This window comes from Bombina bombina, chromosome 3 (assembly GCF_027579735.1).
Source record: "Bombina bombina isolate aBomBom1 chromosome 3, aBomBom1.pri, whole genome shotgun sequence".
In the NCBI taxonomy this organism is placed as follows: Eukaryota; Metazoa; Chordata; class Amphibia; order Anura; family Bombinatoridae; genus Bombina; species Bombina bombina.
The window spans coordinates 1,043,636,313-1,043,661,564 of record NC_069501.1 but is presented as its reverse complement, the minus strand read 5'-3'; the positions used below and the strand labels follow the sequence as shown (position 1 = coordinate 1,043,661,564).

The 25,252-nt window shown below is 39.0% G+C and overlaps 1 protein-coding gene across 2 annotated transcripts in view; it reads right to left on the bottom strand.

The window, feature by feature from the left end:
- Positions 1–25,252, bottom strand: part of PPP1R1A (protein phosphatase 1 regulatory inhibitor subunit 1A) — a 283,151-nt gene that overhangs the window by 176,271 nt on the left and 81,628 nt on the right. The gene's annotated exons all lie outside the window — the stretch shown is intronic.

Sequence of the window (25,252 nt, the reverse complement as noted above, 5' to 3'; positions counted from 1 at the left end):
CAAACAAATCAGACTTTTAAGGCATTATTTAGGTAAATATGTCCCGCACACAACATGGATACCAGTCTGCAGAGAGAGAAAATGATGAAGTTCCAAAGTGCAGGCATCTGAGGAAACAAACCATTGATCTGAGAGATGTGATTCTCAGGCAGTTATATATGTTTACTCCGGTATTTAACATAGCAAGAACAAATATCACTCAGCCTCAAGTATTCAAGAGTGATAAACATGAACAGAGCACTTAGAGACATAACATCAAATAACTATAGCCAAAAAATTAAAAATAACTTATTCACTCTGATGAAAGGATTAGACCAATGTCCCAATATTATTTGAAGCTGTCCATGAGGATGCGTGAGTCCCATAAATGTAAAATCTGGAACTGTGGAAGTGTCTGAGTAGGGACAGTATGGTAGCAGAGACATAGAAGTCATGAATCCTGACACCGTTCCAGCCAGAAGAACGCATAAACAATTCACAATGACACCCTGTGTCCACGTTTAGTGTATATGGATCTTGTCTGCTTGACCTAGATTTGAGTGGCATACTTTAAAATAAGACAGTTGGTGTGGGTATGTATAACGATCCAGTCGTGTGGTGTCTAAACAAAGATTGCAGTATACATAAAGAGGTCCCAGCACACAAGCCCTCAGACTCAATTTGTGCTGTCAACCGTAGTCCTGTACCTTAACCAATGCCCGCAGCTGGTTCAACTCCTGCTCCTGACAGTTGTACTGTAATGGAGAGCTCATAGAGCCTGCTACCCAGGACCCAGACTACGCCTCCATGATACAGGCTTGGGGGGTGGTAAAAGTGCATCTCTCCATATAGTGGTGAACCTAGGTCAGCACTGTAGATCAACTGGTGTGGAGTCGCTCCCCTGGATCCATCCGCACATACGTTCAGCTCTTCATCTGGAAATGGTTCCGGTATGGTGCACTGAAAACTCGGCATTCTCATGTTGTTTAGCAATTGCTCATCATCTGAGCCACAATAGTGCTCGCACATTTCTGCCGGGACATAACTTTCCGGTGCATTCAGGTGTTGCAACCGCGTTTCTATGCTGGGATCAAATTTGTCGCCGCCATCTTGTCTGCCATGCAGGATATAGTACTGTTCGCGGAGTTGCACCAACAGCTGGCTTATTGTTGAAAGTGATCCTCTAGGATTCTAGAGGTATTATTCTCAAATCTGTGTAACGCTGCTTCCAGATCCATTTTAGAACATAAAGAGAGTAAAGAGCGTCGCAAAAGTTAAGGGGGATCTTACCCTCATCGCTTAGTGATACGGCAGAGGCCCGAGATCGTATCGCCCCTTCGATAACTCCAGAACTCAGAATTCAAAATTCTGCTTCTCAAAGGGCTGGCAAATGTAGTGATCTTTAATTTCTGCATACTTTAGCCATTGAGTCTGGTCCAAAATAGATATTTGTATATATTTAGCCAAATATATCAGGAGAGCTCCAAACTTACACGTCTGCTCCCTTTGCTGTCAGGCTGCCCCCCCCCCTAGTGTTAGATTTTTTATTTGGGGGGTTAACTGTTAGGGGGGACTTAGTATTGTTTTTATGTAAAAGAGCTGTTTAACTTAGGGCAATGCCCTATAAAAGGCCCTTTTAAGGGCTATTAGTAGTTTGTCTACCTTTCCAACAGCTGTTAAACTGCACAATTCCTACATGCAAATAGTGTGATCTCAAAGCTGTTGGTGCCCTTTAAATCAATGTAAGGGGTTAAAAAGGGTTAAACCTATAGCTTTTTGCAAGCAATAATGCAATAAGAAATTGCCATAACTTATTAGAGCAATATAATATTGCTGCTTTATGTCCCTTTTAATTATATCCATTAACAAAAAACTCTCAATAATGCTCATTTAACGTTCTCTTTTATATATTCATGTAACTATAAAAACTCATTTTTGTACATTATATAACTATAGAAACCCCAGTAGTAAAGAGCACTTTTGGATTGAAGACTATTAGTTCACTTATGATAGATAAACATTTTTATATGGGGGTAATTTTATGTAATATACTATACATTACTCAAGGGCCAAATTAGATCATTTTTTTCTCCATGGCAACTGCTTTTTTTTTTAAATGTAGACTATAATAAAGCTGGCTATTTAATGGTATCCCCCTGGTTGTAAAGAGAACAGAATGTTATTGATGACCACATTATCTCACCTGAGTAAAGAAGCAGCACAAAGTAGAAAGATATTGTTTTTGGAATTGTAAGACATGAAGACCTTGGGCGAGATTACATATGCGGCGCAGGCTTCAGCACAACTGCTGAAACCCGCGTAACCCGTAATTTCACCTTGCACATCGGGGAATCACATAAACCACGCAGGCAGTTCATATACTGCCATAAATCGGATAAACTGGCGATGTCCAGAAATGTAAGTAAATACACATTTCTAGAGACGCCAGTAACTTAGGGCAGTTTAGAAACTGCCAGCACATAAGAAAAAAAAAAAGTTTAATCGCCCGTAAAAGTCTAACCCGCCTCCCAAAAATAAACCCGGCACGTCAAAACCCCTATACCCGCCAGCACCCCACATCGCAACTAATAATAAAAGTATTAACCCCCTAAACCGCCAAACCCCCACAACACAATATATCTAATTAAACTATTAACCCCTACACTGCGATTCACCCGCATCGCAATCTACCTAATAAATTTATTAACCCCTAATCTGCCAACCCCCCACATCACAATCTACCTAATAAAGGTATTAACCCCTTATTCGCCATCCCCCCACATCACAAACTGCCTAATAAAGTGATTAACCGCTAAACTGCCATCCCCCCAAAACGCAATAAACCTAATTAACCTATTAACCCTAAACCGCCACCCCCTACAACGCAATAAACCTAATTAACCCATTAACCCCTAAACCCCCAACCCTCCACAATGCAAATAACTAATTTAATCACTAAGATACTTAACCTAACACCCCCTAAATTAACACCAATTACATAAAATAATAAAATACTAAATTAAAATTAAAATAAAAAATCCTAACAGCCCTTAAAAATAAAACCTAAGATTAAATTAAAATAAATAAATCTAAAATTACAAAAAATAAAAAGTCTAAAATTACAGAAAAAAATAAACCAAATGATCAAAAATAAAAAAATAAAACCTAATTTAATACCTCTATGAAAATAAAAAAGCCCCCTAATCTAAACTACCAATAGCCCTTAAAAGTGCCTTTTGTAGGGCATTTTCCTAAGTTAAACAGCTACTTTACATAAAAAAGTCCTCCCTAACAGTAAAATCCCCCCACCCACCAAACCCCCCAAAATAAATAAAACCTAACACTAAAAAAACCTAAGGTACCCATTGCCCCTAAAGGGGAATTTGTATGGGCATTGGCCTTTAAACGGCTATCTGCACTTTTGCAGCCCATGAAAATAAAAAAATCCCTAATCTAAAAAAAAAGTCACCCCAAAAAATAAAAAAAGCCTAAGTCTAACCCCCAAATAGGTACTCACCGTTCCTGAAGTCCGGTGGAGAATATCTTCTTCCAGGCAGTGAAGGTCTTCTTCCAGGCGGCGACATCTTCTTCCAACACGGGGACCTTTTCTATCTTCATCCAGGGCGAAGGCGGCAAGGAGCAGAGGAGACCGTGGAGCAAGAACACCGGCCGCGAAGCCATCCAGCGCGGAGGATCCTCTGTGTACGATCGTCGATGCACACTGAGGACTGAATGTAAGGTACTCGTTTTATATTTGGGATACCTTGCATTCCTATTGTCTGAAATTTTCAAATCAGCCAATAGGATGAGCTACTGAAATCATATTGGCTGATTTGAACAGCTAATAGGATTTCAGTAGCTCTCATTCTATTGGCTGATTAGGGATTTTTTTTATTTTCATGGGCTGCAGAAGAGCTGATTGCCCTTTTAAGGGCAATGCCCATACAAATGCCCCTTTAGGGGCAATGGGTAGCTTAGGTGTTTTTTTTAGTGTAAGGTTTTTTTATTTTGGGGGTTTGGTGGGTGGGGGGTTTTACTGTTAGGGGGGACTTAGTATTTGTTTATGTAAAAGAGCTGTTTAACTTTTAAGGGCTATTGGTAGTTTAGTTTAGATTGGGGGTGTTTTTATTTTAGGGGGCTTTTTTATTTTTATAGGGGTATTAGATTAGGTTTATTTTTTTTCATTTTTGATAATTTGGTTTATTTTTTTCTGTAATTTTAGACTTTTTTATTTTTTGTAATTTTAGATTTATTTATTTTAATTTAATTTTAGTTGTTTTTTTTTAAGTAATGTTAGGTTTTTTTATTTTAATTTTAACTTAGTCTTTTTTATTTTATCTAATTGGGGTTAATTTAGGAGGTGTTAGGTTAGGGGGCTTAGTGATTAAATTATTTTTTTGCGTTGTGGGGGATGGCGGTTTAGGAGTTAATAGGTTAATTAGGTTTATTGCGATGTGAGGGGATGGTGGATTAGGATTTAATACATTTATTAAGTAGTTTGCATTGTGAGGGATGGCGGTTTAGGGGTTAATCACTTTCGGCTGGATTACGAATTTTGCTTTACGGCTTTTAATGCTGAAAAAAATGGCCATAACGCTGGAATAGGCAGGAATGCATATTATGAATCGCGGAGGTACAGCTTGTAACACAATGTCCATTAAAAAAATTATGTTTGAGTGTGGAATTTCCCATAGCGCCGTATTACAGGTTGTGCAGGTCCGGCAAAAATGCTTGCATTACAGCCTATTATGGATTTTGTGGGGGAAAAAAATATTTCACAAAACTCATAACTAAACTGTTACAAAGTACACTAGCACCCATAAACTACCTTTTAATCCCTAAACCGCCACCCTCCCGCATCGCAAACGCTATATTAAATTTATCAACCCCTAATATGCCTCCCACCCATTTCACGACTATTAAATAAACTTATTAACCCCTAATCCACTGCCCCCTGACATCGCCGACATTATATAAACCTATTATCCCCTAAACAGGCGCTCCCTGACACTAATAAAAGTTATTAACTCCTAATCCGCCGCACCCCAACATCGCTGACACTTAAATAAACCTATTAACCCCTAAACAGTCGGCCCCCAACATCCCCAGCCCCCCACATCGTAACTACTAAACTAAACCTATTAACTTGTGGGCCCATTATAGGGTATATGCAGGATAAGGTTTAAATGTTGTTCTGTGACTGGTTATTCTGCACTGTACAGACTGTACATATGCGGATCCAGACCGGGAGTGACGTTCCTTCAACCAACTAAGCCCACAAATAGCAGGGGTGAGTTAAAACTAAGACTTTTGTACAGCTGTACAGACTTTTCCTTGTACTTTGAGCTACTTGTAGGGTGGATTGCTTGCTTCGTGTAAACCTATTAACACCTAAACCACCATCCCCACATCGCAAAACACTAAATTAAAACTATTAACCCCTAAATCTAACACCCCCCTAACTTTAAATTAAAATTACAATATAACTATCTTAAAATAAATAAAAACTTACCTGTGAAATAAAAAGAAACCTAAGTTTAAACTAAGCGCTCTATTTAACAAGCTCCGTATGGAGCTTGATGGCCCCTGTTTCTGGCGAGTCTGAAGACTCGCCAGAAACAGCAGTTATGAAGCAGCGGTCACAAAGACCGCTGCTCCATAACCTGTCTGCCTGCTCTGAACAGGCGGACAGACATCGCCGGAAATCAACCTGATCGAGTACGATCGGGTTGATTGACACCCCCTGCTGGCGGCCCATTGGCCGCGAGTCTGCAGGGGGGCGGCGTTGCACCAGCAGCTCTTGTGAGCTGCTGGTGCAATGCTGAATACGGCAAGCATATTGCTCTCCACATTCAGCGAGGTCTGGCGGACCTGATCCGCACTGTCGGATCAGGTCCGCCAGACCTTGATAACTATGGGCCTATAAATTAACCTAACATAACTATTGTAATAAAATTTAAAAAAAACTACCAATTAAAAAATCTAAATTACAAATTAAAAAAAAAAATAACACTACGAAAAAATTAAAAAAATCTAAAATTACAAAAAATAATAAACACTAAATTACGAAAAATAAAAACTCTAAGATTACAAAAAATAATAAACAAAATTATCAAAAATAAAATACTATATACAATTTGATAGTAGAAGTAAATTTATTTTTTTTATTTTTTTTAATTGCATACTCTATCGGAATCATGAAAGTGTTGACTAGATTTATTAGCTATTTTTTAAAAAGAGACTCAGTTTATAACTAAATTTAAAAACAGCCACATGGTACAGATTAGATAAGGCCCCACATAGAGTGATGAGTCTAATGTGTTTTCTAGACTTACACATTACCTTCCACATATCCATCTATTTATCTATCTTTCTGTCTGTATAATAAAAATAACAATATTAGTAGTATAAAACTGAAAAATCTTTAAGTGAATTCACTGTTTATCTGCGTGGTATTGCTATTTGCACTCGTTTTTTCCAGTTTGCTAATTTTTATAGTGTGATTACAGTTTGTTTGCTTTATAAAGTGCTGAGTGCACACAAAATAATATCTTAGTAACGATCAAGGTCACCTGGAAATGTCATTATTTGCATCCATCTCATACTGATTTTTTTTGCTCGTTGGTATAGAAAATTAACTGATTGCTTTACACCCATACATACATGTGCACACATGCATGTACACACTCACACATACATGTCTTAGTGGGACATTAATATGTGACCCATTGCAGATACAGTTCACATACATCTGTATTTTTCTGTCATACAAGCTAAAAGTGACAGAGTGATGTCACCAACCTCGCTCAAACATATGTGGGTGTACAAGATGCATCGGCAAAGTGTAGAGTATACATGAATTTTTTACATGCAACAGTATACTACAAAAATGTTTCCAGTTGTATTTGTGAATAGTATATGCCTTAATAATATACCTTTAATTCTGCAATGACAGTCTTAAAAGAAAGACAATACTCAGAGACTTGCTCAATATAGCTGCTGGCCTACAAAACACAATATTGGGATAGAGCAATGCCCAAAAGGCATAATAAGTTAAAACACTAAGCACCGGTATATCACACTGACAAGCTTCACAGACAAAGAGACACACTAACTTACTAAAGCTTGAGCAACCCCACTGTACACAAAATAGAGTGGCTTTCGCACCCTTAATGAATGATAATTATTGCCGTTCAACAAACATCGGATCCAATAGCCCAAACAAAACAGCTGAACAAATTCTAAAATGGTGAGCTTAAACTCTTTTTACCTTATATCACATACATATCACCTCCACAGCCAATCAGAAATATTAACATGACCAAAATTGTCATGCTCTGCAGAGCAGGTTCAGGGGTTTGGAGCTCATGTGTAGAGGTGTCAGACTTAGACCCATCACAAGCACTAAAATAGGACAGTAATATGAGTTTCTTTATGGTACTACCCCTTTTAGACATAGTTGCAATAACAGTAAGACAATGCAGATTTTATTTTATTGGAAACTGGATTAGGCAGCAGTAATGCCCACACCAGAGCTGGAGTCAGAAGTAGTTCCCATTCTAGGGCCAGGAACCAGAGTACCCACTTTAGTGCCGAGGACTGGAATGCCCAATTGGGGGCCAAAGACAGGAGTGCCCACTTGTGGACCAAAGACATGAGTGCCAAAGACAGGAGTTCCCGTTTGTGGGCCAAAGACATGAGTGCCAAAGACAGGAGTTCCCACTTGTGGGCCAAAGATATTAGTGCCAAAGACAGGAGTTTCCACTTGGGGGCCAAAGACATGAGTGCCAAAGACAGGAGTTCCCACTTGAGGATCAAAGACAAGAGTGCACACTTTAAGGCCGAAGACAGGAATACCCACTGCAGGGCTTGAGTACAGGAGCTGGATATCAGAGTAGAGATACTGGATACATTCAGCCAGATTACGAGTTTTGCGTTATGACTGGCTCGCTAATAACTTGCAAGTTATTTTCACCGCTCACCTTTCATAACGCTGCTATTACAGGTTTGCAAAAAAACGGCTTGTGCGGGCGATATGGTTGCCTTGAGCTCCATGCTTCACCCAAATACAAGCAGTGTTTTGACGTGCTTGTGCACGATTTCCCCCTAGACATCAATGGGGAGAGCTGGCTAAAAAAAAGCCTAACACCTGCAATCGCGGAACGTAAAGCTCTGTAGCGCAGCCCCATTGATGTCTATGGGGAAAAAAAAATGTATCTTTAAACCTAACACCCTAACATAAACCCCGAGTCTAAACACCCCTAATCTGCCGCCCCCGACATCGCCAACACCTACATTATACTTATTAACCCCTAATCTGCTGCCCCCAATGTTGCCGCCACCTACCTACACTTATAAACCCCTAATCCGCTGCCCCCAATGTCGCCGCTACCTACACTTATTAACCACTAATCTGTTGTCCCCAATGTTGCCGCCATCTACCTACACTTATTAACCCCTAATCTGCCGCACCCAATGTCGCCGCCACCGCCTACATAAATTTATTAACCCCTAATCTGCCGCCCCAATGTCGCCGCCACATACATACATTTATCAACCCCTAATCTGCCGCCCCCCATTGTCACCGCCACCACTATACTAAAGTTATTAACCCCTAAACCTCTGGCCTCCCACATCAATAACACTAAATAAATATATTAACCCCTAACGTAACCCTAACCCTAAGTCTAACCCTGAAGTAACCCTAACACCCCATAACTTTAATATAATTAAAATAATTCTAAATAAAACTTACTATTAATAACTAAATAATTCCTATTTAAAACTAAATACTTACTTACCTGTAAAATAAACTCTAAGCTAGCTACAATATAACTAATAGTTACATTGTAGCTATCTTAGGTGTTATTTTTATTTCACAGCTAAGTTTGTATTTATTTTAACTAGGTAGACTATTTTGTAAATAGTTATTAACTATTTACTATCTACCTAGTTAAAATAAATACAAAATTACCTGCAAAATAAAACCTAACTCACTAACACCTAACATTACAATAAAATTAAATAGATTAAATTAACACAATACATTTATCTAAATTACAAAATAATAAACACTAAATTACACAAAATAAAAAAAGAAATTATTAAAAATAAAAATGAATTACTCCTAATCTAATAGCCCTATAAAAATAAAAAAGCCCCCCCCCAAAAAAAAAAAAAACCCTAGCCTACACTAAACTGCCAATGGCCCTTAAAAGGGCCTTTTGCGGGGCATTGCCCCAAAGAAATCAGCTCTTTTACCTGTAAAAAATAATACAGACTCGCCAGAAACACAGGCCCACAAGCTCCATTCGGACTTGATAGATAGACCCCATAGTGTAAGACTACGTCAGGGCTGGGAGTAGTATGTGAGGTTTCCTTAAATAGCAGTACTGATTGAGAAATTACCTGCAGCTGGCAAGCAGGTGGAGCAAGAGAGCTAGTTAGTGCAGGTAACAGCACAGAGAAACTCTTAACCTGAGCCAGAGCCCTCCAGTGGTGCAGAGACAGAGCAACAGACTGAACATGAACCAGCAAAAGAGGTCCCATGTTCAATCCTGGGCGTGGAGGTTATCAAAATGCAACATGTATTATATCAGTGAGTGCTTCTTTTTATATTGGTTAAATTAGGTTAATAGATTGTTTGTGTATGTGTGTTGCAAGTGGATAGAGTGGCATTTATTTTGTTATTAAAATAACTTTTTAATGTTATTTATACATTATACATTAATATTTACATCTGTATTTATCCATATCTTTACAATTACATATTGATGATGATGACTAATCTATCATCACCAAAAAAATTATGTTGCCATTGTTAGCATGGACCACACAATTTTGTTTTCCACATGAGCAGAATTTTCGCCTTGTCGTTTGATCTGTGGATGATGAGTATATATCAAGTGACTTTGGCTTTTGAACTAAATGTGTAGATTTTGTGGTCGCTATATTTAGTCAATAACTGCTGGTTTGATGGATTGTGATTGCCAAAGTCGATGCTGTCCATGCATCACATAGGTGCATTTTCCTATATCTGCTCGGATCCGAAATGGTCTTTTTCTAATATATAAATTGTGTTGTTTGCATTGTAAGTGATCTGATGACAAAAAAGACGTATTGAAAACTGTTAAACACCTGATAATCAGCATTAACGCCATTATAGGTAAATCATATTTCCTAGCATAATTGTTAAATTCTAGGGGCAAACCCAACATGACAGTCATGATGAAGCTTTTGATTCTCACTTGCTGTCCACATCTATATTTCCATGTTTTAGAAATTATACCAAATGTCCTCTGGCAGTCATCATAAAATCGCAAAAGTGATCAAATATGCCAGCATTACTTGTGACCTTCAAGTGTCTTGGTCCAAAATTTTGTAAACTGAGAATGATGTTTTCATTTAATCTAGAGTATACTTATTAGTTGGCTAATTCAATAACTGTAACAGTGTTTCAGACAACGTAGCAAATGTTTTAATTTACTTCAGCAAGGTTTACGTAGCTCAGAAGCTAATCATTCTAATCAACTTCCTATCACTGTTTTTCTTCATTAATGAACAGTTTGTCTTTAAAGGGACACTCAAGTCAAAATTAAACTTCAAGATTCAGATACAATTTTAAACAACTTTCCAATTTACTTCAATTACCAAAATGTGCACAGTCTTTTTATATTTACACTTTTTTGAGTCACCAACTCCTACTGAGCATGTGCAAGAATTCCCTGCATATACGTTTATGCATTTTTGATTGGCTGATGGCTGTCACATGATACAGGGGGAGTGGAAATAGACTTAATTTTGCAATTTATTTAACAAAAATCTACTACTCATTTGAAGTTCAGACTAAGTGCTATTGCATTGTCTTCTTATAATGCATTTGTTGATTATGCAAATTTATTGTATTGACTGGTCCTTTAAGTACAACATTTTATATATTTTAAACCAGCACTAACAAGTCCTCCACAAAAAGGAAAATGTTAACCTGTCAATGACGTGAGCTTTGGACAGATGGTAGCTAGTATTCTGTTACTAAACAGACGACATTAGGAAATTTATATGTATAGATGCTTCTTTTAAAAATAGCGGATTTAAGAAACGTATGTGTGAATTTAAATTTATATATTTAGAGAAAAAGCAGGTGGATGTGAAAAAAATCACATCCCACACTCAAAGGTCTATTAGATGTGTGATAAAATGAGATCACTGCCAAATGAATATAATCACTTCTGTACCAAATTCTGTTTTATTTTAAATTTTAAGTAAATATTTAACTTTTTTTTATATATTGTTATAACAATAATCTATCAAATATCACACAACATAAAATGTTATAATTTAATCTAGTTATAAAAGCTTTTAATAGAAAGCTGAACGGTTTAATATTTTGGAAACAGATAATTAGCTATTGTAGCAAATGTCAGGATGACACAGTGTAGTGGTGACATTTTCTGGATGAATGCATTCCATGAACATTAGATCACCTTATTGTTGACCATATAAATAGTAAACAAATGTGTGCCACGCAAAACTCTTTGCAAACTTATGAGATGCTATTTAAATTGCGAACAAAGCAACAAAATAAATAAATATATATACATTATACTATATTTTTATAAACAATATCATTCTAGAGATTGTGACATTTGTAACCCTTATATTCGTAAAATAATTTAGGGCTAGATTACACAATTTAGCTCTCCCGCTCAATTTAACTTTGTTAGATGGAGGCTTTTTACGCCCGCTGGGTTGCGCTCATAATACAAGTTAAAAGTAACATTTTTGCGTGCGAGTGTAAACCCAACGCACACAAAAAAGATATCGCAACTGAGATAATTTCTTCTCCCATAGAAGTCAATGGAGCATGAGAAATAAAAATAATAAACACCCGACTTCCGGTGGGAGGAGCTACAGTGTGGACGCACTCACACAGAGCTCCGTGCTCAATTCTAAACAAAATACTCTTTTGCAATCCCACACTGGCTCCCAAGCTCTTCCTTGGCTAAAGCAAGATCTGAATTAGCCTGGAGGCATTGTGCATAGCCGATGCAGTGACTTGTGAGGTCGTACATCTTTCGCCTCACCACCGGAGACATCGCTAACAGCTGGCCGCCATCTTGGCTCCCCACGTGGAGCGTGTACACTCTGCTGACCAGACTGTCCCCTGCTCTCACGGAGCCATACGCCTCCACACTAGCAACCGGGAACGGCTCCTAACTGATACTGAGGCCGGTAAAGATGGAGGAACTTCCTACACAAGCAGCCGGGGACACTTGCAGCTGGGGGAACCTGCGCCATCACCTACAGATTGCTCCTCAAGTAAGCCGCGGTTCGTACCCGCTACTACGGGACCATTTTGCAAACGCAGGAGATTATCAGACACAACCCTGCTGGAGTTCTAGGACTCGTGAGTATGCCCAAAGGGAATGGGATTACTGCTTAGAATATACAACTTGCAGACCCCGGCAGGCCTTCATACTCATACAACCTGCAGCCTCATAATTAACTAAATCGAAAGGGACCACTGGGAGAACTTTGAGCCTAGAATACAGTAAGAGAGTACATAACCCACTTCATCAGGCCTGGTTGTACTGTCTCTAGGGACCATATTCACCTGGTATCTTTAACTAAAAACAAAAACACTGAACTGCACACACTGTTTGGCAAATTGCTGCTTTTGACAGAAACATCCTAATTATTTATGCCTTGATGCTGCTTCGTGGAAGCTGCGGCTGAGCAGCCCGGTATATACACTTAATTGCTTGCTGGAGTGCTCCCCGGGACGACATAGTCCAACTAGCACCCCCTGGGTAAACAGGATCTTGACTATCTACCCTACTGGTGGCAGACAACCCAGTATTTTAGACAGAATCCTTACAGACCCCTGTGTGAAGCACACACCCTCCATTGCCATTGGGACTATAATATCAAAGTATAGGGACCCGGTCTGGGTCTAGATAGTATCTCTCCTCCCCCTTTCCCGCTCCATAGCTGGGAGCGGGTCATATCCTCTCTCCTTTCTCCGACAGAGCCCAGTGGTGGCATACTCCCTGAGGAGAGATACGCTGAGGCATAACATCTTATCACCCTCCCCTTGGCTCACACCCCCCTCTCTATGGACAGATTTCTAACAACCCCAAAAATGTCGAGCAGAAACAAATCCCAACAAGATAAAAGACACAAACAACCCCCGGATGCCCAGCAGCCAAGCTCTCCAACAAAACCTGCCCCAGTTCGAGAATCTGAAAACTCTAACATGGAGGAACAACAGATGAGCTCTTTGCTACTGTCCAAACTCGAAATTCTCCAAAGGAGAATGGACAACTTAACCTCAGAAGTTAAGCAATTCAATTCCAGGCTGACGGGGGCAGAGCAGAGAATTTCTGACCTAGAAGATAACTACCATACTTCCTCTATTCAAGTCAAAAAGCTACTGCGACAAAATGAATATCTGCACCAAAAGCTGGATGACTTGGAAAACTGCTCACGCAGGAACAATATCCGGCTGGTGGGACTCCCAGAATCTGTCCGCCCTTCAGAGCTACTATACTTTGCAGAGAACTCACTCCCTAATCTTCTAGGCATCTCAGCTGATCAGATACCAATGAAGGTGGCGAGAGCCCACCGCATTGGAGGCTTCAGGCCACCTGAAGACGGGAAGAAACCCTCTCCTAGAGGGGTAATGATTAAATACCTTAACTTCCAATCTAAGATCCAGCTTCTCCAAGCGTATAGGAAGGTAGAAATGTTGCTATATGATGAAAAACGGATTTATATCTTTCAAGACTACTCAGTGGAAGTTGCTAAGAAGCGAAAAGACTTTGCTCCGATTTGTAGCTCTCTGCACAAGGACAAACGCCAAGCTATTCTTCTTTTTCCTGCACGCCTCAAGCTCCGAACCTCAAAAGGATTCAAACTATTCGACTCTCCTAGAGAGGCACAGGATTACCTGGATCAAGAAAGGAACTCTCCCACTACTCTTTCCCCGGGGAGCAGGGACTCTCCTGGCTGACATAGACAAACCAGCCGATGACCCTAAGGGTCGGACATACAAAATGTTACTGAGGTGGTGAATTTACGCCTCAGATTTCTTTCTATAAGACTCAAGAAGATATCTCAATGGATAGGTATCGTATGAAAATGTTCAGGAATGTTGATGTCCTAGTTGTTATATGTAAATATGTTATATTTTTGCTATGTGTAATAAGTAATTGGAAACTGTATAATGTGCACCTTACTTTTCAGAGAAATGTCCAGTTAACTAGGCAGCATAGAGTAATGTTCGAGACTGTCAATATCAGGAATATACAGTATGTCACTCAACCTGCAGAGATTATGGCAATAATTGCAATTGTTTATGTATATGTGTGATATGAGATGCCCTGTTCTTTGATGCAATATGTTTTAGATCTTTCTTTGTATACTGCTATGCAAGACCGCTACTTATGTCCCCCCATGCCCCCCTTAAATGGTGAAATTTGATAGGTCAAACATGCGCTACCCTGCTAATTTAGCCAAGCACAGATCGCAGGTAGAGACACGCTCTGCGCTTGTAACTTCCTACCCCCCCTTTGTCTTTAAATGACGATAAAAATATGCTCCTGGAATGTGGGAGGGATTAACTCGCCCATTAAGAGAAAAACTGTTTTGACGTATCTTAAAAAAACGCAGGCCCATATTATGTTTCTACAAGAGACACACCTTACCGCCTCTGAACATGAAAAACTCAAAGCCAAATGGATCGCAGAGATCCTCTATGCCCCATACAATAGCTCCAGTAGAGGAGTGGCGATCCTCATATGCAAAGATCTAGACTACCAATTAGGGTCGATAGTACGGGATCCTGAGGGTAGATTTATCATTGTCAGGCTGAAATGGCAGGAGGATTGGTACACCCTTTGCAATGTATATTGCCCTAACCATAGAGCGCCTGCGTTTTGGAAATCTATAACTAACTCTCTAGCCCAACACCTGGACACCAAAATCATTATGGCAGGAGATTTCAATTTGACGCCCAATCCCATTCTCGACAGAGTCAGAGACCCTACCGGTATTCTCCAATCTAGGGACCGTAGACCCATGACAACTTTCCCGACCAAGGTCTTTAGGGCCTTGTATGACTCTCTGGGACTACAAGACATCTGGAGGAGACGGAACCCTGTGGGTAGGGACTACACTTGCGCGTCTAGGGCACACAACTCACTCTCTCGCGTTGATCTCTTTCTAACTTCTAGCTCTCTGGAACTTTTAGTCCCAGAAGCCAAAATAGCTAATTTGACTATCTCAGATCACGCTCCAATCTCTCTGACTATTACCCACTCTCCCCAACCTACTAATAAAAGGGTGTTTAGATTTCCAACCTACCTCATAAAATCTCCTGATTTTATAATGTTCCTAAGGAGACAATGGGACGATTACATGAACAATAACCAGACACATCTCTCCTCCCCGACTCTTTTTTGGGAAACAGCCAAAGCGGTCCTGAGGGGCGACATAATTGCTTATCTCTCTAAACAGAAACGCCTCCAGAATGGCAGGGAAGAACATTATAACACTCAGCTGACCAACACATATGCCCAATATTGTCGGTCCCCCACCTCACACAACAGAACCGCCTATTTCACGGCTAAAAGGGAAAGAGACGATTTCATGCTACAAAACACCATACACAGGGAAAACAAAAACCAGGGACTATTTCTGCGCCATGGTAATAGAGCTAGAAAGATCCTAGCTTCCTTGGTTAAAATTAAACAAGCTAACAGAGGAGTTCCAGCTATTAACAGCCAGGGCCAGTTAACCAATGATAGATCTATGATAGTGACGGAATTTACAAATTACTATACTAACTTGTATCAATCACAGCCACCTCACGACACTGCACATCAACAGTTCTGGAAAGACTTAACTCTACCCACAATCACGGAGGAACAGCTAGATAATCTTAATGCCCCGATCTCTCCTGAAGAGGTCACCCAGACTATTAAATCTCTCACTTTGGGAAAGACACCTGGCCCAGACGGGCTGCCCATCGAATTTTATAGGATGCTCTCTGACCAAACTACCCCGATCCTTACCACCTTATTTGACCACTTCTTTACAGAACATACCGTCCCTCCTGCCAGCTTCTCTGCAGCTAATATTACAGTCATCCATAAAGCGGGCAAAGACCCCACACTCCCAGCATCATATAGACCCATATCCCTTTTAAACGTTGATTACAAGTTACTCACCAAGCTCTTAGCGAACCGACTAAAACATGTACTCCCCCACGTCCTCCACCCGGACCAAACAGGTTTCACCCCTACCCGCTCATCGGTCACAAACATTCGCAAAGTCCTTCATGCAATATCTCACCACTGGCAGGCTAGACAACAGGGAACCCTCTCATCTCTCCCGGAGGCCTTCCTGCTGTCACTTGACGCAGAGAAGGCCTTCGATTGTGTGGAGTGGTCACATCTCTTCCATTCTATGAGGGCTTTTGGTATATCAGGACACTTCACAACTTTCCTCACTAACATATACTCCCACCCGGTTGCATACCTCTTGATAAACAATCTATATTCTCCCCCAATTCCTCTTCATAGGGGAACACGACAGGGCTGCCCTCTTTCCCCGCTGCTCTTCAACTTGGCTCTAGAGCCCCTGGCAGTGCACCTGAGAGATATCTTCCCAGGAATACAACTATCATCTCATAAGCTTCAAATCGCCCTCTATGCAGATGACATGTTACTTTTTGTTTCCAACCCTCAGACACACATCCCAGCTATTCTGAATGCCATTGAGCTGTTTGGACGGTTCTCAGGGTATAAAATAAATGTTTCGAAGTCTGAAATCCTATGGTTACACCGGAGATCTGACCACGTCCCTGAGATATACCCCTTTAGACTGGTAGAGAACCACTTAACTTACTTAGGCATACATATTTCAGCAAACCCGCAGCATTGGTATTCTCACAATATAACCCCGCTCGTCCACCAAATCAAAACAGAGCTAGTGGCATGGCAAAACTTGCCGCTATCTCTCATGGGTAGAGTCCACATTGTCAAGATGATGACCCTTCCCAAAATAATGCTCCCATTATTACTCACACGGAGAGATGTGGCCTTCCTAAATGCTACAATCAGAACCTTTCTATGGAAAGGGGGTAAGCCACGTATTGGAGCACATAAATATATCTCCCTTACTCGCGTGGGGGACTGGGGTTGCCGAACCTAGTATATTACAACTGGGCCTCCCTGGCAAAGTTGCCATTAGACTGGGCACTAAACACCCAGCATTTCTCTAGCACTCACTTAGAAGAAGCTTCCTTACCTCAAATATCTCCTGCTTTCCTCCCACATGCCACCCTATCAGAGCTCCCTGCGAGTATAGTTACTCACCCGATGTTTAGAGATGTGCTCCTTGGGTGGAGATCCTTAACCAAAACCCTTTGGTGGGACCCCACCCACACCAAATACCTTCCCTTGACAGGTAATCTGCGATTCCACCCTGGTACGCTATACCCTGTCTTCCAGACGTGGAAAGCTCTGGGTGTTGACAATCTAGATAAAATGTTAGATCACTCAGCTAAGACAGTCTTGCCCTTTGACGAGTTATGCAGAAAGTTCTTAATCCCCTACACCAATAGATTTGCCTACTTCCAGGCCAGACATTATATCAATCACATTTTACAACACTGCGAGACATTCTGGGCCACCCCTCCGCTAGCGCATACCATAGCGCAGTTTCGAGCTCATAATTACACTATTTCCTCAATCTACACTGCACTTATAAACTCAAAAGCAGCCACGACCCTGTCCCACCTTTTAGACAACTGGCGTAAAAAATTACCGACGATCTCCTCTGACAAGACCATCCTAGACAGCCTCACCCTTACCTGGTCAGCGACCTTGGCAGCCGACCTTAGGGAATCCCAAATAAGGGTTATTTATCAGGACTACCTCACACCTAATAGACTGAGTAAATGGAGGGCAGATTTCTCAAATGTGTGTGGAAAATGCTCTTACCCTAATCCTGACTTTTTACATTACCTGTGGTACTGCCCCAAAATTCGTAGATATTGGAATCAGGTATCCTTCTGGCTCTCTAAAATTATGCGCGCTCCCATCACGCTTACTCCCAATCAAGTGATATTATTAGAGCACTTAGAAGTCTCAAGACGAGATAGGAAACTCTTGATTAATATCATACTCTTGGCAAGAAAGTGCATCTTTCGTAAGTGGTTAAATGTTAATCCCCCCTCTGTTAGTTTCTTAAAGCAAACGTTACTGAAATCTTTAATGTATGAACAATGTGACACTTTGTATGATGTTGACAACAGAGTTGCTCGTTTCATTGTAAAATGGAGACTCTTTTTGGAGTCGCTAGATCTCTCCACTCAGAGGAGAGTGCTCTACCCTTTTAAAAATACGATATACATGTTGGAGGCAGCCATAAGGGGAGAATGGAACATATGGTAGAGGGACCACACGAGGGAGGCCTTTAGACTAAACTGAAGATGTCTTGTGACCTAAGATGTAATTGGTTTCTTTTCATACTGGGCACATGATCTGATTTGATGCATAGCAATATTTGTTTTGTTGTTAACTGTTTATTCTTGTTCTCTATTTTCAAACTAAAAAGCCCCCCATCCTAGGACAAATGTTTAGCCTAGGGTGTCATGTTTTCCAAAAAGTTAAGTTTTAAAAAAAAATGTATAATGAGACTCACTAGGTATCTATGCAAAATTTGTATGTTTTATATGATATCTTGAACAATGACAATCAGTTATGTAATATGACACTGTAACTTGACTGCGATCTTTGTATACTTGTGAGTTTCAATAAAAATAAAAATATAAAAAAAAAAAAAAATAATAAACACCCATACCACGTATATTCAAGCTCGCTAAACTCGACATTTAATATTTATATTTCACATTACAATGTTCTTCACATAGAATAATATAAACTATTTGTTCTTAAATACACACATACACACACACACACACATACAGTATATATATATATATATATATATATATAAATATATATCTTTATATACATATACCTATATATCTATTCCTATAGATATATAGGCTTAAATATGTATTTACATGAACAGTATCAGATATATAGAAATATACAGTTTATTTAATAATAAAAAAGTAAATTATTTTCTATCGGCTAGATTTAGAGTTTTGTCGGTAAGGACCCGCGTAGCTAACGCTGGCTTTTTTCTGGCCGCACCATAAAAATAACTCTGGTATTGAGAGTCCACAGAAAGGCTGCGTTAGGCTCCAAAAAAGGAGCGTAGAGAATATTTAACGCAACTGCAACTCTCGATACCAGAGTTGCTTACGGACGCGGCCAGCCTCAAAAACGTGCTCGTGCACAATTCCCCCATAGGAAACAATGGGGCTGTTTGAGCTGAAAAAAAACCTAACACCTGCAAAAAAGCCGCGTTCAGCTCCTAACGCAGCCCCATTGTTTGCTATGGGGAAACACTTCCTACGTCTGCACCTAACACTCTAACATGTACCCCGAGTCTAAACACCCCTAACCTTACACTTATTAACCCCTAATCTGTCGCCCCCGCTATTGCTGACCCCTGCATATTATTATTAACCCCTAATCTGCCACTCCGTAAACCGCCGCTACTTACATTATCCCTATGTACTCCTAATCTGCTGGCCCTAACACCGCCGACCCCTATATTATATTTATTAACCCCTAATCTGCCCCCCTCAACGTCGCCTCCACCTGCCTACACTTATTAACCCCTAATCTGCCGAGCAGACCTGAGCGCTACTATAATAAAGTTATTAACCCCTAATCCGCCTCACTAACCCTATAATAAATAGTATTAACCCCTAATCTGCCCTCCCTAACATCGCCGATACCTAACTTCAATTATTAACCCCTAATCTGCCGACTGGGGCTCAGCGCTATTCTAATAAATGTATTAACCCCTAAAGCTAAGTCTAACCCTAACACTAACACCCCCCTAAATTAAATATAATTTTAATCTAAAGAAATTAATTAACTCTTATTAAATAAATTATTCCTATTTAAAGCTAAATACTTTCCTGTAAAATAAATCCTAATATAGCTACAATATAAATTATAATTATATTATAGCTATTTTAGGATTAATATTTATTTTACAGGTAACTTTGTATTTATTTTAACCAGGTACAATAGCTATTAAATAGTTAAGAACTATTTAATAGCTAAAATAGTTAAAATAATTACAAAATTACCTGTAAAATAAATCCTAACCTAAGTTACAATTAAACCTAACACTATACTATCATTAAATTAATTAAATAAAATACCTACAATTACCTACAATTAAACCTAACACTACACTATCAATACATTAATTAAATACAATATCTACAAATAACTACAATGAAATAAACTAACTAAAGTACAAAAAATAAAAAAGAACTAAGTTACAAAAAATAAAAAAATATTTACAAACATAAGAAAAATATTACAACAATTTTAAACTAATTAAACCTACTCTAAGCCCCCTAATAAAATAACAAAGCCCCCCAAAATAAAAAATGCCCTACCCTATTCTAAATTACTAAAGTTCAAAGCTCTTTTACCTTACCAGCCCTGAACAGGGCCCTTTGCGGGGCATGCCCCAAGAAGTTCAGCTTGTTTGCCTGTAAAAAAAAACATACAATACCCCCCCCCAACATTACAACCCACCACCCACATACCCCTAATCTAACCCAAACCCACCTTAAATAAACCTAACACTAAGCCCCTGAAGATCATCCTACCTTGTCTTCACCATACCAGGTTCACCGATCGGTCCTGGCTCCAAAATCTTCATCCAACCCAAGCGGGGGCTGGCGATCCATCATCCGGTGGCTGAAGAGGTCCAGAAGAGGCTCCAAAGTGTCAGCACCAACCATTTCACTGTGCCTTTAAGTCAAGTTCTCCTCCCCTCAGGTAGACTATTTAAACACACTTTACCCATAAGACATTGCTTGATTATTAAAGAGTGTTTTGAGACAGCATCTTGTCTCTTTATATCCTAAAGAATAATTAGCCTTGAGCAATCCTAAATATTGGAGGATCATTTCAACCTCTCTCTCTAAATCTTTGCTCACTTTTTAGCCTTTATTCAAGGTATGTGCACCATCGATAAAGTATATAAGCATGCTAGGACAACTTTATAAAGGGTAATGCATTACTGAAAACCCTGTGTTTATATATTTGGAAATCGTCAGCTTTCACTGCTCAATTTCTATCATGTGACATGTCATATTCATTACTTATATTGAATCTCCAAATCTTAACCTTACTTTCTGAGAACTTTATTCATAACATAAAAATCTCAATATATAATTTATCTTTGACTATAAACAAATCATATGAGTCAGTCACAACTAGAGAGAATCATAGTTGTGTCAATAAATATTAAATCCACCATTAAAACTGAATACACACAGGAACCTTATATCTAAGTAATGGTATTAAGGAGATTGTGTATTCATACAAAACCTTTATCAGGTAAAATTCAATTGTTTACTGATAATATTATAGAAATCAGAACTGTATCCTCACAGAATAATCAAGCCCACAGAAATATATTTAAATTCACACACATATTTCTAGGTACAACATGGATCCTATTGAAATGGCTAACCAGATCACCACACTAAATCAAAAGGTGGAAATATTGGCACAAGGACTAACCGAATTGAAAAATGAAAATAGTAGTCTTAAGCAAGTAATAAATGAATTTATAAGTCAAAAAACTAATGAGACACCTGAACCACAGGTTAATCCCCCAACTCCTTTTTCTGGTGATCGCACAAAATTTCGTGAATATAAAAATGCATGTATATTACTTTTTACCTTAAAACCACGAACCTACCGATCAGAAAAGATTAAAGTATTCACAGCAATATCCTACCTAACTGGAGAACCCAGAGCATGGGCAGATAGATTCCTAGAGTCAGAAGATCCTATTTTAAATTCTCTTGAGAATTTCTTCCAAACTATGGCAATACTATACGACGACATTAATAAGCAACAAACCGCAGAAAATAGATTAAGATCCCTTAAACAGGGAAAAAGGCCCGTGGAGGATTACATTTCAGATTTTCAACTATGGGCGACAGACTCAGAGTGGAATTCAGTAAGTCTGAAAAATCAATTTCGCCTAGGTTTGTCAGAACACTTGAAGGATGAACTATCTAGAGTGGATTTTCCTGAAAGTTTGGATGCTTTAATTAAGTTATGTATAGCTATGGATAGAAGGTACCGAGAAAGGAAGACTGAAAAACATTTCTTTTAAAGTACTCCCAAAAGAAATTTCCAAACTTATCAAGAAAAAACCCAAATAAATCCCATACCAATGGAAATAGGTACCATACGCGGTCCTCTAAGTTTAGAAGAAAAACAAAGAAGAAGGTTAGGCAATCTCTGCCTTTACTGCGGAAATAAAGACCATGATGTTTCCACAAGTCCTATACTTTCCCGTCAAAAGAAGGGTAAGATATTAAATAATTGTTCATGTGAAAAATCTAAAAATATACCCTACCTGTCATTAATATTGTCTTTACAGTGGGACAGCCAGCAACTACAGAACGAAGCCATTATTGATTCTGGAGCTGAAGGCTTATTTCTTGTTGAATCATTAGTTAAACAAAATAAAATACCAATACTGCAGATCTTCTCCTGTTTTTGTTAGGGTAATTGACGGTTCTCAAATTTAATTTTAAAGGGACCTATCACACACCACACAATACCCCTATTAACCATCACACCTGATGGGCACAAAGAGTTTCTTACATTTGACATTATTCCTACTTCAATTCACCCTATAGTACTTGGTATACCCTGGTTACAAAAACATAATCCAACCATAGACTGGTCACAAAATAAAATCACTTTCACATCACAATACTGTCAAAAAACATGTTTCCCATATGTCAATATCGCACATATAAGTTCCACATTACCTCAAGAATATCATGATTTCATTGATGTTTTTAATCTTAAGAATGCTGAAACTCTCCCACCTCAAAGGCATTTTGATTGCCCAATTGACACTAAACCAGGGATAGAGATACCATCAGGGAAAATTTTTCCCCTTTCACAAAAAGAATTAAATCATCTAAGAGAATATCTAGATGAAAACCTAAGAAAGGGTTTTATAACCCCATCTTCATCACCAGTTGCATCATCCATTTTTTTTGTTACAAACAAAGATGGTACACTTAGACCCATAATTGATTATCGTGCCCTAAACGCAGTCACGATAAAAAACAGATATCCATTACCACTCATCCCGGAAATAATTGAACGACTAACAGGTGCAAACATCTTCACCAAGTTAGATTTAAAAGGTGCGTACAATCTAATACGTATGAAATCCGGTGATGAGTGGAAGACAGCATTCAAAACAAGATATGGGCTATTCCAATATAATGTTATGCCTTTTGGTTTGACAAACGCCCCCGCCACATTCCAGTTCTTTATAAATGAGATCTTTAAAGAACTTATGGATGTGTGCGTAATTGTTTACCTAGATGATACCCTCATATATTCTAAATCTATAGAGGACCACAGAAAACATGTAAGATGGGTTCTCTCAACACTTCGTGAACATCAATTGTACGCCAAAATGGAAAAATGTCAGTTCCATAAAGACCCTATTAAATTTTTGGGATATATAATTTCTCCCAATGGCATACAAATGGACCAAGAAAAGGTAACAGCCATAATCAATTGGCAAACTCCTACAAACCTGAAATCCTTACAAAGATTTCTAGGTTTCTCAAACTTCTATAGGAAGTTTATCAATAATTATTCTACCATTGTACAGCCTCTAACAAGATTGACAGGAAAACAAAGATTTGTTTGGGATTCCAATGCTGAATGTGCTTTTCACAATTTGAAACAACAATTCACTACAGCACCAATTTTGAGACTCCCTGATCCAGATCTGCCTTACACCTTGGAGGTGGATGCCTCAAATGTTGGAATTGGTGCAATATTAATGCAACCAGATAAACATGACAATCAACTATATCCTATCGCTTATTACTCACAACGTTTAACTACTGCAGAAACTAATTATTCAATAGGCGATAAGGAATTATTAGCCATGAAATCCGCAATGGAACATTGGCGTCATCTCTTGGAGGGGACTGTAATTCCTTTTCAAGTTTTTACAGATCATAAAAATCTTCAATATTTGAAGAAAAATAAAACCTTGTCATCAAGACAGGTGAGATGGGCCCTTTTCTTGGACAGGTTTAATTTTCTACTAACATATATTCCAGGAACAAAAAATGAAAAAGCAGATGCTTTATCACGTTCTTTTGAGACTCCTGAAGAGTCTCAAACTAATACATATATAATTCCACCAACTAAAATTATTGCAGCAACAATACTAGAGACATCTGATATTTATCAAGCACAAAACGTGGATACTCAAATTCCACCTATTTGTACACCAGACACTGAATCTGGATTATATATGAAAGATGGGTTGATTTATGTTCCACCAACTTTAAGGAACCAGATTATCCACCAACACCATGATTCCCCTTTAGCCGGACATCCAGGCATTGAAAAAACCGCTGAACTAATAAGTAGGGAATACTGGTGGCCCCAGATGAAAACTTCCATTCATTCCTATGTGATAAATTGTGACATTTGTGCAAAGAAAAAGAAAGAACATCATAAGCCCTATGGTCTCTTGACACCTCTACCAATACCTTTGAAACCTTGGGATATGATTGGAATTGACTTTATTGTAGATTTACCAATTTCAAATGGTCATAATACCATAATGGTTGTAGTGGACCATTTAACCAAGATGGCCCATTTCATCCCATTAAAACGAATACCAACTGCTTCTACCACTGCTAAATATTTCCATAGCCATGTAGTTAAATTACATGGTCTACCTGCTTCAATTGTAACTGATCGAGGAAGTCAGTTTACTTCCAAATTTTGGAGATATTTATGTAAAGCTTTACAAATTACACTCAGACTTACGACAGCTTTCCATCCCCAATCAAATGGTCAAACAGAACGTTTGAATCAGACACTTGAACAGTATTTGAGATGTTTTATTTCATCTCAACAGGATGACTGGTTAGAATGGTTACCAAGTGTGGAATTTGCCTATAATAATTCAAACAATATTTCAACAAAAGTCTCTCCCTTTTATGCAACTTATGGTTTCCATCCTCGAACATATCCAAATACTATAACTTCTTCTCATTCTCCATCAGTGTCCAACTACACTGACTCTT